The following is a 20,780-nucleotide window of genomic DNA, read 5'->3' on the forward strand; positions in this document are numbered from 1 at the left end:
TTTGAGACAGCGTCTCCCTGTAGCCCCAGCTGACCTGGAACTTGCTATGTAGACCAGGCTGGCCTCGAACACACAGAGATCTGCCTGCCTCTGCCTCCCAAGTGCTGGGATTAAAGGCATGCACCACCACACCTGGCTCCTGCACATTATTTTTTGAGACATGGTTTCTCACTGAACCTGGTGCTCATGTATTAGCTAGACTGGCAGGCCCGCAAGCTCCAGGGAGCCTCCTGTCCCCACTCTGCCCAGCACTAGTCTTAGGGGCTTGCACCCCTGCCCAGGGTTTTTACATAGGTGCTGGGGATCCAAACACAGGTCCTCATATTTGCATAGCAGGTACTTTACAAACTGAGCCACCTATTAAAAGTCTACTCTCTTGAGACATGAAACAAGATAAGGAACTCCATCTCATAATCCAATGTAAAAAATTAGAAAGTACAGCTAAATAAAATAAAGCCATTAGAAAACTTTGTTATCACAATATTCGAGCACAAATTTGTAGACATTCCTGCTAAGTATGTATATATTTTTAGTTAGAATACTGTGAAATTATACTGTAAACATGTATATATTTTAACTAAAACACTAAATTAGTATAAAGCAATTTAAAAATACATTCATACTATTTAAACTGGGATTAATTTAGATTTTCTGAAAAATTATCTTTGAAAACATTGCTTTGATGTTAGGTTATTTCAAATGTGAGTAATCTCTTTAAATTGAATTTTAGAATACACTAAGATTTAAAGCAGTTTCAGACTTTTATAGCATTTTGAGAACAGCTATAAAATATTAAAGTATTTAAGGGGATGCTTAAGGGTCATTTGGAATATATATTAAATGTGAGAATGCAAGGTTATATCATAATTCACTGACTCTTCTTTACATGTCCATGAATCAGCAAGGGAAAAGAATATAGAACTCTCTATCTGCTAAAGAAAGAAACTGTCTCAAGATAATCAGTAAATGTTTTTCTTCTGTGATGATATGAACTTTTAAAGTATTTCATCAAAGGTGAAATTGCAAATCGATTAATTATTAAACATCGGGCAAAGTGATCTCTAGTCTTGCTGGGCATGCATAGCAGACCCAGAATGCACCTGACCAACCTGAGCCATCATTATCTTGGAGACACCTGATACGCCACAGCATTTGCTGAGGCTGCCAACTCCTCGTCCACAGTGACTACATGCCGTGTACCCCATTTTATAACTAAAGAGGATTTAAAATTCATGAAGCTGTTGAAAGCTCAAGCGTCACATTCTACTCATTCCAAAGTGTATGGGAAAAAGAACAGCACAGACATTTTAACCAAGGCTATTATTGTGTCTGAATAACCATATTCCATTAAATTGCTAATAAACCTGCCCAGAGATGTTGATCCTGTCAGCCATAACAGCTGCATTCCTGGCCTTTACATCAACTTGCCTCATGTCATTCTGTGCAGTATTATTTTTCTATGCCCTTTATTCCAAGGTTGCCCAGAATTCAAAGCACTTATTCAGTGAGGTTGTAATCCAGTTTAGTATGCTATTAACAGAATTCTTTAGAGAAGATCATGGAAAAAGAAAATCAAACTTATTCTGGGGTTAATGACCAATTTTAAGAGAAACACATACTAAGCCAGTTTGAAGGAAAAGGTCAGGATCCATGAGGTATTAAGAAAGAAAAGAAAAGAAAACATTCATTTCCACAATTTTCCAACATTCCTTAAAAATAAAAACAATCCTAAATTCAGAGTGGCAAGATCCTGATCCCTCTGTATGAATGAAGCCAGGCAGTATGGTTTCTCATGGGTTAGAAAGGACTTTTCTCATGGAAGCTTTGGCGTCTCTTCCGTTCAGTTATTCCAGGATTCAAAATTGAACCCATGAATCTTGATAGTCTCTGAGAGCAAATAATAACACACAGTGGATTAAACACTTTAAAGTGTGCTTTTCACTAACATAACTAGTAAGCTGTCTATTGGTTATAAATGGCACGTTAAGCCACACTGCTGTTATCAGGGCACTAAGAACTGAAAACACATGAAGCAGAGTGCAGGCTTTATGGAGGCAGGCACTTTCAAAAGTGCTGTTATGCTAGTTACACTATCTAATAATTTAGCTAGTTTATCCCCACTGAACAAGTCATTGAAAGTGTAAGATTAAACAAACAAAAGAACTCTGAATTTGAGGGAACAAACACCTTCATTTTAAAACACCATTTCCAAATAGCAACTATTTTCCTTGTCTTTCCTTTTTCAAAAGAATATTTTATTTATTATTTTTATTTTATGTGTATGCGTGTAATTGCCTGCATGTAGGTAAGTGCACCTATGTCATACAATGCCTGCGGAGGACAGAAGAGACTGTTGGATCCCCTTGAACTGGAGTTATGGACAGTGGTGAGCTGCCATGTGGGTGCTGGGATTCGAACCCAGGTCTTCTGCAAGAACAGTCAGTGTTCTTATCCACTGAGCCATCTCTCCAGCCCCCCCCCCACCTTGTATCTTTTCTATATCCATCTTAGAACCTTGGAAGAAATGTGAGGTCTCTCCAAACTCAGGGTACCAGAGTCTCTCTCCTGACAGCTTTCTAATAGAACTGAAGGTGGGTTTTCCTTTCATAGAGCAACTGGGTTGGGAAAAGACTGCCAATTTATCCAAAATGGTTGCTTATCAGCAAAATCAAGCTGAATAAAAGTAAAATGTGAGCTAGCAATACGGCTCAGTCTGTCACCAAGACGGATGACCCAAGTTCCATCCCTGGACCCATATGGTGGAGAGAGAACCGACTCCTGCAAGTTTCTCTCATCTCTACACACATAAACCATGACACACGCACACATGCATGCACACACACACACACACACACACACACACACACAATTCTAAAAAAAACCCGCAGTTTTTGAATTATTATTAGGAAAATATTTGTGTCTATCTTTTTAGAGTGACCAAGATTAGGTGTAATGGAAGTTTTTCCTCTCTGAAACACCTTAGTGAGAACACATAAAAGCTCTAAATCATGCATAAAGCCATAGTAGAAATGTTAAACCAACAATAATGATTCAACAAAAATAAAAATGAGTAATAGCTCCAATATAAAAAGCCTTGAAATTACAGTAATTTTACAATCCATCAGAAACAGAAAAACCACAGTATTGCTTTAACAAATATTTATCGATCACCTACATGTTCAAGTTAGATGGTGGTAAATTTCTGGACTGCAGAATTAAATAAAAACAAGTTAGCACATGATACTAAGCTTGAGGAATCACGGAATGTAAAAAACAGAAGAGATTAAGCTTAGTGCTCATATAGATCAGGCAACAAAGTCCCAGCTAGATTTAATTAACAGTCTCTAGTCATGAGAGGAAAAGCAAAATTAGAACACAAGTCTCCTTTTTTTAAATTGTATAACAAGATTCCTGATGAACTAGAAATATGAAAAAAACCAAGGTTAAGACTATTAACATGAACTTGATTCTAGGGGCTGGAAAGATGGCTCAGTGGTTAAGAGCACTGGATGCTCTTGCAGAGGATCCAGGTTCAATTCCCAGCACTCACATGGTGGCTAACAACCATCTGTAACCCAGTTCCAGGGGATCCAATGCCCTCTTCTGACCTCTATAGGCACTGCATGACAAAGGTGTACCTACCTACATACAGGCAATACACTCATACATATATTATTATGAGTTACATAGGCACACATTCAAATTGCCTTCTGCAGGAAAAGCACAAACGATCAGATTTCATTTAAATTTTACTTTTATTTATGTGCATGTGCGATGTGTAAAGGTGGCCAGAGAGGCCAGAAGAAGGCATTGGATCCCCTGGTACTAGAGTTACAGGTGGTTGTGAGCCACCTGCCATGGGTGCTCAGAACTCTAGTCCTCTGGAAGAGCAGCAAGCATTTTTAACTGCTGAGCCACCTCTCCAGCTCTCATTTAAACCTTTTTGACTTCACTATTCCTGGCACCAAATAAGGAGCCATCTGCCATCCGACCAACCCAAAGGCCATAGAGTAAATGTGACTTGCATATGAAGAGACAAGTAAGGACCAGAGTTCTCCATGACATTTTCCAGGCAGTGCCATCTTTAAGGTTTCTATATAAGCAGTATTAACGTCTAGGTTTTTTCTTCCAGTTGTTCTTGATAAGAGAAACTTAAAAATCAAGTCTATTCACAATGTTATCTAGATTTTTCCTAAAAATTTCTTTTGGGAAGCAAAATATTTCTCTTTCTTTCTGTCTCTTTTCAAACATACTCAGCCACACACATAAAATACACACACACACACACACACACACTCCCCCACACACGTGCACGCATGCACCGGTCCCCCACTCCCACCACTTGCTGTCCAACCTTTGCTCAATTCATCTGAGGACAGAGGATTCTGCTTCCACAATCAAACAAGCCCTCTGACTTTGCATTGATATTTGAAAGCTTGTCTACCTGAAAATTAAAAGATACATAAACAGCAATACAGTTTAGATTTGATTTTTAATTTCTAATAGTAGATCACACTGGAAATCTAAAGCAAGAAACAAGTTTTAAGTATTCAAAACTCTTATTAATATCATATCATAATTTATCTGATTTTATAGTTGACTTACTGGACCTCATTCCACGATTTCCACATTTCCCATATTGATATTTTGAAGGGTGTAAGTTTTGTTCAATAGGTATGAATGAGTGTATGAATGAGTGTAGAATTTTGAAAAGCAGAAAGGGATAAAAGAAGTTAATGAGGGTGAACGAAATCTGTCCTACAAAGGCAAAGCAACAGAGCAGATAGAAGCCATTGAGCGGGAGATCACTTTTTAATCTTCTTAGAGCTTCTTTCCAAACACACCAAATGCAAATCTCTGCTGTGTATTCAGCATGTCTTGACTAACAAAAATTTCTAGTGACATAACGGGAAGAGAACTGGACTCTGCAACAGAGGCAGGAAAAGCAACAGCAAATTAGTGCCCTGTCTGTGGAGCTTGGGTGTTTTTTTTTTTTTTTTGAACAAGTACAATCCTGGCAAATCAAATGCTCTGTTTTTGCAGATGAAGTAAGCATCCAGACATGGGTTTTGTGACATCACTAAGTCAAACATAACAGAAGGCAGATAACCCCCTCACAGGTATGCCCAGAGGCTAATCTAATCTCCTTACAGGCATGTCCAGAGGCTACCCTCATCGAGATAACCCCTCATAGGCATGTCCAGAGGCTAACCTCATCTAGATAACCTGTCAAGGGCATAGAGAGAGGCTAACTTCATCTATATAACTCCTCTCAGGCATACCCAGGGGCTAACCTCATCTAGATAATCAGTCACAGGCATGCCTAGAGACTTGTGTTCTAGGGTGGCTAGATCCTGTCAAGTTGACAATCACAGCCAGACACAGAGATATTTAAAGTGTGTTGAGATTAACTAATCTCTCCATTACATGTGAATAAATAATTTCCACTGTGACTTCTCTGTACTGATTTTGAGAGAAGAATATAATGATTGAGAGCTGGAAAATGCTTTAAAGAATTATCCAGTCCCTTGTTTCACAGATGAACAAACTAAGGTCCAACTGAATCCCCTGTTCAGAGTCACCAGAGCTGTCTGCTCTCATCCAGAGCATTTGACTTGCCTTTTTATGTATTATTTTTATTTTATGTGTATGGGTATATTGCCTGCATGTAAGTGCACCCATGTCATGCAATATCCATGGAAGTCAGAAGCGGGCATCAAATTCCCCTGGAATTGAAATTATGGACTGTTGTTAGTCACCATGTAGGTACTAGAACTCAAACCCAGGTCCTTTGCAAGAGCAGCCAGCGCTCTTAACTGCTGAGCCATCTCTCTAGCCCCAAGAATGTCCACTTCTTAAAAAGAATTCCAGGAGCCAGAGGTGGTGGTACACACTCATAATCCTGAAATTGGAACATGGAGGAAGGAGGATCCTTTAAGGTCATCCTCAGCTACATAGTAAGTTTAAGACCAGCCTGGGCTACATAAGACCTTATCTCCAAAAACTAACTAACCAACAAACCAACCAATCAACCAATCAAACAAAGGAATTCCAGTCTCCATGGCCAGGGGCACTAATTTATTGTTATTCTTCTTGCCTTATATAGCAGAGAACAATCAGTCCTCTTCCCCCTGATGTTCTAGAAATGTCTATTGATCAAAACATGCTAAATACACAAACTGGTAAGCAGTGCTTTTTCCAGCATATCCTTAGCGTTGCCCTCACCACCATCATCAGTCCCTGTAAAGACATCCATCCAGGGCCTTCTTCTGGAGGGCCTGACATATTTAAGCTCTATACTATAACAAATCCAGGAACTATGTGCCATTTTTACCGTCTTAAAGATTTATTTATTTGTTTGTTTGTTTATTTATTTATTTATATTTATTTGTGTGTGCAGGTTCCCACAGAAATCAGAAGAGGATGTCAGATTTCCCTGGAGCTGGAGTTGCAGGTGGTTATGAGATGACCAATGTGGGTATGAGGAACTGAACTGGGGTCCTATGAAAGAGCAGCAAGTGTTCTTAGCTAGAGCTTTCTCTCCAGCTCCTACTTCCACCACTCATACAGAACAGGAGACTGGCCCTGAGCACTTGCATAATGTGCAGAAGCCCCCCCCCCCCGCAACCATCACAGTGCTCCGGACTTTGTCCTCTTGGCCATGCATCTGTTTCCCCTCTGTTCAACACGCTCTCAACTGAACTCATCTAGTTCCCAAACCTGTTGCCACCCACACTTTCCGACTGTTATATGTCATCACAGTCTTAGCCACTAGCCCAGGAAACCTACTGTCACCTTGACTCCTCCCTGACTGTCACCTTTCTGTTTCTACCACCAAAGGCTCTCAGCCCTGCTCCACCCTCCCTCTGCTGTGGCTGGGAAACTCTAGATGGAGAGTGAGGGCAGTGAGGGCAATCAGCGCTCTGCCTTCAGCTGCTTCCCTTTTCTCACGGATCCCAGGCCTGTGTTTCCTGGTGCGCACTGCCTGAAAGCTGTTGGTTCATATATTTGGCCCAGTTTTCTAATTGTTTACAGCAAGAGGGAAATTCCTGTGGCCATTAATCTTTCGTGCACAGAAGTGAATTGCTCAAACTCATACACTGTTACTTTGCTCTCCTGGCAACCTCAGTGACAACATTATGTAATTTCTCATAATTCGAGTGACTATTTTTTCTCATTAAAACAAGGAGGACAAACATGCTCCCCTTTAAAATAAAAAAAATAAATGGATGGTCCAGCAATTACTTCTGTCAGAACAAGGGATGGAGCAGCAGATGAGATAACACTTTTGCATGTTTTTAAACATTACCTAAAATGTTACTTTCTGAATTGGCTATTCAGTCTAGTAGAGCTAATTAAGGAGACCATTTGTAACCATGTGGGAGTCTGTCTCTGGACTCTGAGGGGTGTCCCTATAGCAAAATGATGAATGAACAAATTTAATCACGACATTAAAATTAAGAGATCCAGAAGCACAGTTTGTGAATCACTGCTGATTCTTCCTGTGCTCTCTTCTGCAGTATCTATTTAAGCTCCTGAACAAGAAAGCTGTGGCCTGCCCGAGTGTCTCTTTTGAAGGACTCAGACCACTAGCACACGGCAAAGCAGCTGGGTACACAGAGCCACACTATAGCCACAGACCTTTTCCACTTGAAGCAAAACCAAATTTAGAATGACCCGAGGAATGGGTTTGAGGGATGAACTGGTGGTTAAGAGTGCTTACTCCTCCTGCAGAGACCTGAGATCAGTTCCGACCATCGTATCAGATAGCTCACAACCACCTGTAACTCCAGCTCCAGGAGATCTGATGTCATACACAAAGATACAGACATTGACACAGAGACAGATAGACAGACAGACAGACACACAGACATACACGCAGTCACACACAGACACAGAAAATGGCTTGGGGAAAACATTCCATTTGACCCTCATTTAAAAATCTAGAATAGCTGGGCATGGTGGTGCATGCCTTTAATCCCAGCATTTAGGAAGCAGAGGCAGGTGGATCTCTGTGAGTTCAAGGCCAGCCTGGTCTACATAGTGAGTTCCAGGACAGCTGGGGCTACAAGGAGTCTCTGTCTTAAAAAGAAAAAAACAAAACAAAACAAAAACAAAAAACTAGAATTATTTTAGAAGAGAATAATTAAGTTATATCAGATACTAAATATAGCTTAATGGTCATGGTTTTTAATATCTTGGTTTTACAAGAGTTCCCTGCTTTAAAACATTTTAAAAGAATATCATCAACTTGATACAATATGCCTTAACACAAATGATAGAATGTATGAATTCCAGTGGGAGGGCTACAGGAGGGTGCCAGTGGGGAAGGGCATATAAAGGTGATTAAGACTGATTGAGATGTTCTGTATGAAACACAAAAATTAAAAAAAATTAAATAATATAATCAAGTTGAAAAGTGTTTTTAATGTCTTCTTCAAATAATTTTTCCCTGGAAAACATGTATGTTTAAACCATAGGGTACCACCTCTTATTAGAGAGATGCAGACTACTGCGCTGTCAGGCCAGCTGGGCAGGGAGGCTGTCCTGGACACCAGCCGAGTTCATGGATACTGGGATCAGTCAGAACTCATCTTCAGGCTAGAAGCTACCATTTTCTCACCTTGAGTCATTGCTCAACTTCTCCAGCTTTTGATTCCTTGTTTCTAAAGTAGAGATTACAGCAGGAATAATCCCACAGGTTTGCTGTAATGATTAAATGAGAGAACTCAGGAACAAGCCTTAGCACAAAGCCTGGCACACAGCAGGCCTTAGTACAAAGACTAGCACACAGCACACTCTCAATTTCAGCATTGCTGCTATTACTTCAATTGTGTTTTATATTTTATTTTTATTTTGTAACATTGGGATTAAACCCAGAGCCTTGCACATGCGAGGTAAACATTCTACCACTGAGTGTTACTCCACACTCAGCTCTACTATTGGTGTGAAAATATAAGATGCCTCTTAAACACCAGCCTTAGGAATAAAAGTGAGAGAGAAAATGTCACAAACTGAAATTACAAAAACAATCTAAATATCTGAATGAATGATAAAAAATGATTTTATCCTGGGTTCATCATTTTTCCCAAGAAATAAAATGAGGATGGGCAGAAGCATTTTAGTATGTCTATGTCTCCTTCCCAGTTTCTAGATGTGTAGTCTGGAATCATCAGGCCCCTCGGTGAGTAGAAGATAGGATTTTACAGGGGAATTTCACTGTTAGAAGCCACAGCCGTTTACTCTTGAACCATGTGTATGCAGAACCCAGGAAAATTCTAGTAACAAGAACACTCTAGGACAGGCAACGGCTCTCAGGAAAAGGACAAAAAGAAAAAAGTGTCACCTTTGCTGTACTCCTGACGGAGCTATCTCTGACTTTAATACAGAATATTTGGTTTTCTGACCAAGAGATAACCCATGAAGGGCTCAGTGGCTTAGGTGTCACTAAAAGAATTCAAGTGGACAGTCCTTATAATTTGGTCCAAATCCTTGCTTTGACTGCAGTCTGGGCAAGTTACTTATACTGAGAGCCTGTTTCTTTATCTACAGAATGCAGATTAAAAATGATGTGGTGAATGTAGTGATGTATAAGCACGGAGAAGTCTGGAGATGTAGCTCTGTGACAGAGCAGTTAGCACGATGCTTTATTCGGTGAATGTACACTACACATTCATTACTTACTGTTGAATTTTCCTCTATGGGAGTCCATACAAAACCTTAGAACACCAGCTGTGTGCGGCCTCTGTCTACTGGTATACCCATCTACTCAGCAGCATGAGCTGGGTGGCTGATGCTGGGTCAGATGTTGTGCTCCATGCCCTAGTTACCTAGCTGAAATCTTCTTGTTGGTACCCTCTTCATTAGAAGCTGTAATCCTGTGCTCCGGTCATTAGCTACATCACCACGGCTATCTCACCATTTAACATAGGGGCCTGACACTGTGCCTATCAAACAGGAGATGACAGCATGCTTCTGAGGAGTGAATAAATGAGCCAGGGGTAAGTGAATGATAGAGTACAAGCATGATTCGGATGAATTTTCTGGCCTTAGTGAGCTTGCCTTCTAGCTAAAGGTGAAATCACTCTCCCCCAAAAGGAAACAGGGAAGGTTAGGGAGGGAATTTCAGGTAGTGGGATCGCAATTAGTACAAATACCCAAAGTTTCTTTACAGTTATGCAACTACAATTCAGTAATAATGGCAAAAGAATGTGTAGTTGAATTAAACACTCTTGAAGACCTCTTAAACTGTAGCAAAATAAAAGAAGTATTGTTATTACTTACAGAAAAAGAAACTTGAGTCCATTTTATATTGAAATCAAAAGAACGAATGGACAATGTCCTCATACAGTCTTCTGTGTTGGGTCAAACCAAAGACTGTCCCAATCAGCAGAACTGGCAAGGTCTCCTTCGTTTCAGCTAGAACCAAACAGAGCCTGATCTTCAAGGTGGGCAAATCTGACTTAAAAACCAATTCTATGATCCTCTGCTTGACTCTCCTGTCCCAAGACATTCACAGGGTATAAGGAAACAGAAGGGGAAAGGATGATCTGACAAGTAAAGAGAAAACAGTAGTCTTCTTCCTACTTTGGAAGTGAAGCTACCTACCAGTCTACTCAAACGGACGGCTGACCAACGATGTTAGCCATCTCCTGTGGACAAAAGGACCTGACCTGTTCACCTCAATGGTCTTCTTATAGGGAACAAAAAAAAGAAACAAAGGGCACTTGCCTCCCACACTCTATGTGCAACCATGTTTTTTTTAGGAGAGAAAAGAGAGGGTGCACAGAAATAAAAGATCGTGAGCACATTGTGACTCTGCTTCTTTTCAACTTGTGTCTATCTGATCCTATATACTTTCTGGATGAAACAGGTATGTTTCTTCTGCTTATAGGTAGCACAAAGTCAAGCAGTGTTTGTAACATGATTTTTAAAAAAAATTGGCCTTTTTTTCCAGTTCTTGGTACAGAGCTCCTAAAAACCTTGCAATTTCCTGAGTGATAAGAGTGTCTTTTGTTATTCATAACAAATCTCTTTCCATTGCACAAGAATTTATATCAAAAGACCAAGTGATTGTCGTGTTGTAGTGTTCAGGCTCCACACAGAGATCTCCAGGAAAGGAGTGGTGGTGGCTGGAGATAAAAATTCTAAAAAACAAAACAAAACAAAACACCCCCAAAAAACCTGTAAAATAGTAAGATTTGATGAGTTGGGATGGGAGAGATAGCTCAGCAGTTAAGAGCACTGACTGCTTTTGCAGAGAACCTGAGTTCAGTTCCCTACACCCACACAGTGGCAACCATCCTTAACTTCAGTTCCAGGGGATCTGAGACCCTCTTCTGGTCTCTGTGGGCATAGTACACATGTGGTACATATACATATATGCAAGCAAAACACATATACACATAAAAAATAAAAGATTTGATGAGTATCAGGGTTAGTGAACATACTGAGAGAGTAGTGCATCCAGAGAAAACACAGGAGCTTCAGAACAGCTCCAGACCTTGGCTTATGCATCTATTTACCTAGCTAGTCCTAAGTTGTATCCTTGATAACAAATTGGTAAATGTAAGTATATTGTTTTCCTTCATCCTGTGATCCAGTCTAGCAAATTATTAAACACAAGCAGGTTGTCAAAGAAACAATTTACAGCTGGTCATTCAGAAGTTCAGGAGGTACAGCATCTGAAGTGGGGGTAGACTTGGGGGACTAATCCCAGCCTTATGGAATCTGAAGCTAATTCCAGGTTGTATAGAAATTGAAATCACTATGAAGATGCCCAACTTGTGTAAGGAATGATCAATGTGGGAAAACCCTACACATATGATATTGTTCTTGAAATTTCACGGCAAAGCCCTGACTTAGGGAGTTCCAAAGACCAGACTGGACCACCTATCCCACTTACCAATTAAAGAGATGGGTAATGGTAAAAAGCAGGGAAAGGAGATTTGATTGATGTGGCTTTATGAACAGGAACAGGTATAATGACCTCAAGTCCAGCTGCAACAGACTGACATGAGTTTTCGGTTTAAATATAGGAAGAACTTGGGCAGGTGGCAAAAGCTATACATAATTAAGCAGTCTTGGTCAAGTTTAGTCAAGTCCTTGTTCTTCAAGGTGGCTTGAAGAAGTCCATACTGCTGAGGGGAACAATCTGGTTCCCATAAAATGATTAATCCTGCTCCGGTATGCAGCCTCACCATCACAGGTAACTCCCTTCATTTTGAGGGGTGGTCTGTCCACTAATGCTTGGGAGTGGTTTTGGTCTTTTCCATAAAGATGCTTATTAATCAATCCTGTTCTTCCTAGAGTCTGTGAAGTAACTTTAGGTTTAGGACAATAACTGAAGACCTTTAGGTGTCATTTGGGGTTCTGGAAGAGGACACTACTGTAAAAACTGACAGTGAGATGCTTAAGGGAAATAGACACAAAACAGGCAGAGATGCCAAGCTTTTATCCTTCTTAGATACTCTGCAGGCCCAGGTGAGGAGACAAAGCTCCTGAGCAAAAGCAATTATGAAGTGCGTATTACAGTACAAGAAGCAATCTAACTAGGAATGGATCCAGAAGACAATTTTATAAGCTGATATTGACCAAAAGACGGGTGGGACTACAATGAAATCCTAAAATCGAAGTTATTTTATTATTGCTTCATTAAATAGGTGAAACTAAGCTAGTTTAGTTGCTTGGGTGCACAATTCATGGAAAGGTCACTTTGGAGACAATGCAAGGTGACACTGTGTGTGCAGTTCAGTAGATGTTTTCCTGACGTTAATATCATTTTGGAGATTGTCACTGTTAAATAGAATGGATGGCAGGTCCATGAAGGGCTATTCTTTTCTATTGTCATATGCTCAAGTAGTCTCAAACAGTCCCTCCTCCATGCTTGTACACTGGCGAATCCTGGCTGTATCTCAATCACTTCACGTGAGTTTACTGACACTGTTCCTGAAAACCAACCAACCAACCAGGAAGGATTGCCTAAAGAACATAGTCTGCACTTCTAGAAATTATAAAATGTACACCCGAATCCAGAGAATTCTGCTATAATCCTGAATGCAGTGAATCAAGTAGATGATGTTGTATGTATTAGCACACACTAGCCCTGTGAATCTCCAGGAGGAAATACCACTGAATTTAATGATAAATAGACCTTCTCTTCTCCTCAGCAGTGCTCCGAGAGAGCTGAGAAACCACCTGATTCTTGGGCGAGAGGGCCTAAGGTTAGGGACACCTCTAAAGCACCATCCCAAACAAACATACCAGATGGAGGCCAGAAGGAAGGTCAAGAGAGTAAAGGGGAAGGACAAGGGGGTACAGGGGAAAGATGAGGGGTTGAACCAAAGAAGAACAAAGAACCAGCCGCTTCATCTTTGTTGAGCTTTTTATTGAGGTGGGCATGAAAGCTGTTTTTTAGGGGCTAGTGATAGAGATAAAAAGCTTGCCTAGCACGTATGAAGACTTGGGTTCAATCTCCAGCACCACATAAACCAAGTGTGGTAGTACACTCTTAGAGTCCCAGCACTCAAGAGGTGGAGGCAGGAGGATCAGAAGTTCAAGGTCATCCTCAGCTACACAGCAGGTTTGACACCGTTTCAAAAACAAAACAAAACAAAACAATGCAATCACCCCACTGTGCTCTACCCAGGAACAAGTGAGCCCTGGGTGCAAGACTACGCTCCACTTCCTGGGCCAATAAAGGAAGAAACACAGAACTGTAGCACTGCTAGTTTTACAATCAGTGAAAGGTGGATCTGGGGCGCTCCCAACTCAGGGTGTGTGTGTGAGACAGGTGATAACTAAACCATGCATTTATTACACCAAGTGTAGCTTTTAGCATTTGTTAGCTTTGGGCCAGGAAGGAACAGTGTTTACTGTCATCAGTTTTCCCTTTAGCTTTATGGCCAGTTCAAAGTCTCTGTCACTGGTTCATCTTTAACCTCATGGATACAGTCCCCAGCTGCTCTTCTGGCTCATTTTTAACCAAGCAGGGACAAGCAGTTTGAGGGCTGTTTATTGAAAAGTTAAAACTTTGAAAGTGTTCAGCTGCCTCATTGAGAGTCTGCCTCCCTTTACAATTCACCAACTGCTTGTTTAATCCCAACAGTAATAGCTCTGCCTATATTTTCAGGTCTGCACAGACCTGCCAAGGCCACCACTATGAGCTGAGAAAGCTTAGAGTGGAATTTGTGATGTGTCTACGACAGCGTGTAGATCCTCGTATGATCGGCCATCCTCCTGGCTCTACTTGATGGTGCTTACTATTTTATTTCTTTGTCTATCTTTTTGATTGATTGCATCTTATAATACATAGCCTTCTAAGCTGCTTTATCCCTTCCATACTATGATGTACATAATGCAAAACATAAAAATGTAATCAGAGATTTGATTTACACCCATGGTCTGATTAACTCCTTCAAAAATACAATAGGCAGATATCTGGGATGTTTAAACTTGATCTATACAATGCCCCAGCACCCTGGGCTAAAAAAGTGAACACTTCTGAGTCCAGTAGATGACATTCATTCACCATTAAATTTTCGTGCTACTAGAAACGGCATTAAAGTCCTATGGTAATGAATTGCAACAAACAAAATAATACAAGTATTTTTACAAATACAATAATACGAGTATTTTAACTACAACAACAAAATAATATAAGCATTATTAAATAAAGTATTTCCGTTTCCCAAAAGTCTAGCACTCCCCAAAGAAGATACTTTCGATGAAAACTAGAAACTTACAACAGTTAAATTTTTCATTATTGACTTTTTTTTTAAAACCTATACTTGTTCATTTTCTGGGAGCGCTGGAAAGTGACTAAATCAGATAAAGGCAGTTTAAACAGCATACACAGAATACCATTGTTAAAAGAAGCCTTAAGGTAAAAGACTTGTGATGAGGCTGAAAAATAATTTTACCTTGAATTTCAAGAGAGGGAGATTTTGAGATGTTTTAAGAGACTTATTCAGAATCAGATATTTAGTTATATATGATTTTTTTTTTTTAAAAAAGAGCACTATTACTGTCTTACCTGAAAGAAAATAGTTTGGAAGACTGGAGAGATGACTTGAGGAATAACAGTGAGTACTATGCTTGCAGAGGACCCAAGTTCAGTTCCCAGCACCCATGTTGGGTAGCTTACAACCTCCTGTAACTCCAGCTCCTAGGTATCCTAAACCCTCTTCTGGACTCCAAGGGCACCTGCACTCATGTTCACATACCACCTCCCCCCACAAACCCCACCTTTACACATAATTTAAAAAAAATCTTTAAAAAGAAACTAGCATGTTCTCTCTCATAAATGGATGCTAGCTTTCAATCTTCAGATAGGTGTGTTTCAACTTGAAAATCCATAGAGGTCAGGAAACTAGGAGTGGTTCATGGAAAGGGAGATAGAATGCAGCAATATAAATGGGAAAGAGGAATAAAGGATAGACAGGTCAAATGAGGTGGGAAATGGGAGGGCAGGGCCAAAAAGGAGCATGACAAGGGATAACTAACACTCAAAGGCTTTCTGAAAGTCATATGGAAACCTACTAAGGAAATGTTTCTCAATATATACACATACTGTTTTTCGTAATAGACACCAGAGACTAGCAAACGAAAATACCAGTGCCAGGAATGGACTCCCTTTTTTGGAGTTGCTGACTAGAGAGATCCCACAGATTCTCAAACAACACTGGTTGCACTGCACTTGGTACACACCACAGGGTAGTTGCACATATGAACTCACAGTGCCTATGATGGTATGCACAAGAGGCCAAAGCCAAGCCAGACAGGGACCTTGCATGTATGGGGGAGGTTGGCAGGAAGCCCCAGTCCTACTGAGGATCTGTTGGCAACTGATAGATGCTGGGAGAGGGAGAGTCAGTTTTCTTTACTGCTGTGACACAGTAGGCTGAGTAGACTCCAGGGGACGGACCCACACCTAGGAGTACTTGGGAGGCAGGAACTGGATTTGATAGGCCTTTAAAAATAAAAAAAAATCAATAATAAAGGACAGATAATAATGAAGGACTTGAAGTCAAGGGAATAGTGGGAAGGTGTGGAGGAAGACTGAATATGATAAAAACACATTATATGAAACTCAAACATGGAAAGCGATAAACATATTTTAAAAGAAAAGTTCTGCTAAACTATTTTGCATCTAGTTCTTTTAAAATGTGTCTGGATGTGAGCTAGGTGTGGTGGCACACACCTTTAATCCCGGCACTCGGGAGGCAGAGGCAGGTGCATCTCTGTGAGTTCAAGACCAACCTGGTCTACATAGAGTGTCCTAGACGGGCTGGGACTATAGAGAGGCCCTGTCTCAAAAAGACCAAAGAAAAAGGGAAAAAAAGTGTCTTAATGTGTAGTCTTTTTTTTAAAATTGATCTCTTGTTTTTTAAAAAATATTTTATTTATTATTTTTATTTTATTTTTTATGTGTATGAGTGTATTGCCTGCATGTATGTGAGTGCACCCGCGTCGTGCAATGCCACAGAGGTCAGAAGAGGGCTTCAGATTCCCCTGGAACTGGAGTTAAGGATGGTTCATAGCCACCATGTGGGTGCTAGGAATCAAACCCGGATCCTCTGCAAGAGCAGTCAGTGTTCTTAACTGCTGAGCCATCTCTCCAGCCCCTTACTTCTCACCATCAAGAAAAACATGTTATTTTTTTCCTCCCAATTAAGAGACTTTTGCCTGTAGCAATGAGCCTACTTTCCAAACTTTTTTTTAAAGGTAAGATACTTTTTCAAAGATAGTGTGTATAAATTCTTACACTGTTTTAGCCTTGGATTAACTTGGTATTTTTCTCTGGATTCTATCATTTCAGTTACAAATAATAAAAGTGCTGTGTGGATTTTTCTGCTACCATAGATGACCCGAAGTTTCAGCTCTAGAAAACACAACTAATAAAAATATTCTCAGAATTCTCTCTCTCTTTCTCTCCCTCCAAAAACATTGGTTTAACCTCAACAGATACTCATCTCTTCAGGAGCTGTAAATGCATACACGGAGAAACCTCTGCCCTAAGTGATAAGAAGGGTATGTGTTGGCAGTGGTCTGGGAACCTCCCTGTCCCCCAGGACCTGCTGGTGTTTGGGCTGGTGAGTAATGAAATCGAGTCTGAGGGAATTTTTCCCTTGGCCATGTAAACCCTTAGGTTTACCAAATCAAATTACAGAGGCAGAAGAAGGAAAATGAAATTCAGGTTTTAGCCAAGAAAAATCCACGAAGAACCATTCAAAAACGTGCAAGACACACTGTACTGAAGATGTGCTTCAGGGCTTGTTCCTGTCCAGGCCGCTCAGCAGCCTTGAGCTGAACTGTTCAGGAATCTCATTTTCAGGCACAGTGGCCTGGAGCTTCTGCAGTTTTTCAGTTGGAACTCTCAGCACTTTGCTTTAAAAACAGTCTAAAGTCAAGAACTGAAATATGGATCTCCTTTTCAATCCCCAAGTTGCTCTTTCATCAATATAACATTAAACATTTCTGAACAAAGGATTCTTCAGGCTGGCTATGATTCAGGCAAGTCCTAACCTTATTAAGGGAAAAATAAGTTATCCTCAAAAGAAAAAAAATGTGTTTATATTCAGCTGGAAAAAGATCTATTTCCCCACTCTCATGATGAATTAAATATTAAATCAGTTCATATTTTATTTTGGAACACTAATCTGTAATTAACATAGCTGTTACAATAAATGGATGTTTCAGTCTCTTTTATATCAAGTTGTTTACTAGGAAAACAATTTACTCAGTAAAACATGTAAAACCCAGCTTTTCTGTGTGAGCACTGATGAATGGATACATGTACTCTTGGCAGAATTTACTTATATTGTAGCAATGTACTTGCTGACAATAAAACATATCCCCTGATGCAAAGCAACTTCTGTCTTACATCGTAACTGTTTTCTTCCTTCTGTTGGTTTTTACAGGTTAAGAAATTATTCCATAACTAATTTTTTTTTACATTTCAGAAATATTTTAAATACACATCTACAGAGTTGATGGAATTTCCCCTACATACTGCATTTCACAAATAAAGCCAATCCAGAAGGCACAGACCAACATTAGAACTCACAAGCTTTAAGCATTCAATGTCTATTTGGGAATCCACTTAGAAGATGTCCCAGTGGCTCAGAAGGAGCCACTGCAAGGGACCTCTGCCTAGACTTCAGGTGACAAACTCTATAAGACAAGCTCATTCTTCCTTACCAGAGCTGACTGCCATTAAACTGCCATCCAGAACTGCCTTGGAGAAGCAGTCCCTCCACAATCTTTTCAACAGATACCCTGTTTCAACATCCACCTGTGTGTGTAGAACACTGTGACCCGGATCGAGCCATGAAGCAAATAATAACACTAACTGCAACTCCAGACAGAAAAAAATAGGAGTCAGTTTTCCAGACTCTTGTGGGAATACAGAGCATGTCTGCTGAAATGGAATCCAAGCGTCCGATGGCGTTGTAGACGCAAGTATTTCTTTATATTCCACGTAATGGCTTTTCCGTCCTCAGTGTTTTATAACACATTTCTGAGCCATGATTTAGAAAGTGAGGAAAATTCTCTCTCCCTCCTCCTCGCTCTTTCTCAGTTGTTCCATAGAGTACTTTCATTGAATCCCATCACCACAATTTAAGTCGGCTTATGCTGCTTTTCTTTACCTAGGGAAACATCGTTTCTTTAGCCATTAAACCCAAATTCTGTTTCTTTGGGTTCTGTTTTGCTTCATTTTTGCCAGACGATGACTAACTCTCCAATCTGCCCTAGGAGAGCCTGGCAGTGTAACTGCTGACAGTAAAACACATTAGTTGATACAAAACAACTTCTCTATCTTAAATTATAACTACAGCCTTCTTCTGGTACTTTTAGTAAGTTAACAGAACTCTTACAATGAGCCAGGTCTGGTGGCACAGGCTTGTAATTCCAGCTACTGAGAAGCTGAGGCAGGAGGAAGGCAAGTTCAAGGCCTTAGAGAGTGAGTTCAAAGCTAGTTTGGGCAATGAAGTAACACTTTGCCTCAAAATAAATATTAAAAAAAAAAAAAAAGGAAAAGTCTGGGATGTAGTTCGGTGGTAGGGTGCTTACCTAGCATATGCCTGAGTTCTATCCCCGGCATGAAAAAAATCACAGTTTAAACTAACCAACCAGTTTTAAATGGGTTTCTAGAATATTTTATGTCTTTCTTCAACAAAATTCCCAACTTAAGGACCTTTAAGAACTATATATAATTCACATTTAAAGCTAACGAGGAAAATGCAGATCCACATTACAATTCACAAGCACGCCATTCTGTCCTCCTCAGTCCTCTCTTGACAAGGACAGACTGTTTCTGTGGCTGCCATCACTGCTGAGCTCACGGAGCCTTCCCTTTTCTATGTAGAAGCCACCAGATTCCCTGTCAGTCCTACCTAACTGCCACTTTACGCTGTTCTGAGAGCAAACACGCTAGCTGCTCTCCTCAGTTTAATTAGATGGTCCATTGTGAATCTTTCATCTAACATAACAAAGATTATCTAAAAGTAACAGGGTTTAAACCATATCTAAGGTTTCAGAGAGAAATAGCTAAGTACCTTAGGCACAGATCCTGTTTTACTCTATTAAAAAATTTACTGTAAAAATATGAGCACTTGGTTGTATAGAGAGTGTACGACATTAGCTTGTCAGTGCAGATTCAGAGATACTGCCTTTAAACAAACACAGGGGTCCAGAAGCTTGAGTGTATAAATGGGGTCATTCCTTATTTTTCTGTAAGCTTGGTTTAAAGTGTTAAAAAATAATGTTCTGGGGCTGGAGAGATGGCTCAGCGGTTAAAAACAGTGGTTGTTCTTGCAGAAGACCCGGGTTCAAATCCCAGCACCCACATGGCAGCTAACAACGGTCCGTAACTCCAGTCCCAGGGGGTCTGACAGCCTCTTCTGACCTCCACGGGCCTTGCAGACGTCAGAAGTACACTACATGGGTATACTAACCTACATGCAGGCAATGCATGCATACACATAAAATAAAAATAATAAATAAATTTTTTTAAATGTTCTGTGTCAACAGCAGCTGGGCTTGATCCAAGGCTCAGTCCCTCTTAGCCACTGACTGTGGCTAGATCTAGTATCTTCTAAAAGTGGCCCTGTGCAATAGCTGTGATGAGTTGACTGAAGACAACATGTTGGGACAGAAGTCTTGAGAGAAAGTGAAGCTGTCCATAAGAAAGGACTGTAGAGAGAACAGGGAGCCATCACCCCTAAGAGAAGGCTCAGGCATGAGACTCCTTCAGGTCCTCCAGGGCCCTCACATGAAGTGAATGTCCTCACGATTCCCCAAGTACATCGCTGTTGGAATGAGGAGTAAAGCAAAACACTTAGGCTTCCAACTTAAAACATACAGGGCTTGGTTGTATTTAAGAGCATGTTGACATTAGCCTCTGACAATGTGAGAAAAGCTGAGAACTGGCATTCATCTAAGAGTACCCCTGTGCCAGAGCTACAGGGACTCCACATGTGAATCCTGTAACTACCTGGGGTGGTTCCCAGTGTGTTTACCCCACTGCCGTGGACCCTGGGGTCCAAAGGGGCCTAAGCAGTCCCACCTTGAAGCAGCCTCTACAACTTGTAGCAGCTAAGTCAGTCTCACAGGCCAGCTTGAAAACTCCTTTTAGAATATTTGATACAGTTTACATGAGACATTTATGAAATACAATTTCATCTTTGGAAACTAAGGAATGAAGAGAAGCTTACCTCATCATTAGATTTAAATATAATAAACGTGTGTATGTGTGTATATATTTGTGTGCATATATA

General features: G+C 40.4%; 1 protein-coding gene across 2 annotated transcripts in view; it reads right to left on the minus strand.

The window, feature by feature from the left end:
- Ddah1 (dimethylarginine dimethylaminohydrolase 1) overlaps nucleotides 1-20,780 on the minus strand; it is a 151,004-nt gene that overhangs the window by 71,598 nt on the left and 58,626 nt on the right. The window contains exon 1 of one of the 2 annotated variants that reach the window (XM_029560283.1): nucleotides 18,202-18,311. The exons of the other annotated variant lie outside the window; for it this stretch is intronic. The gene's annotated coding sequence lies outside the window, so the exon portion shown is untranslated. Of the gene's footprint in view, nucleotides 1-18,201; nucleotides 18,312-20,780 lie in introns of those variants that run through there. 2 annotated transcript variants of the gene reach the window in all.

The sequence above is a fragment of the Nannospalax galili genome, unplaced genomic scaffold (genome assembly GCF_000622305.1).
Source record: "Nannospalax galili isolate Female #2095 unplaced genomic scaffold, S.galili_v1.0 scaffold9, whole genome shotgun sequence".
In the NCBI taxonomy this organism is placed as follows: Eukaryota; Metazoa; Chordata; class Mammalia; order Rodentia; family Spalacidae; genus Nannospalax; species Nannospalax galili.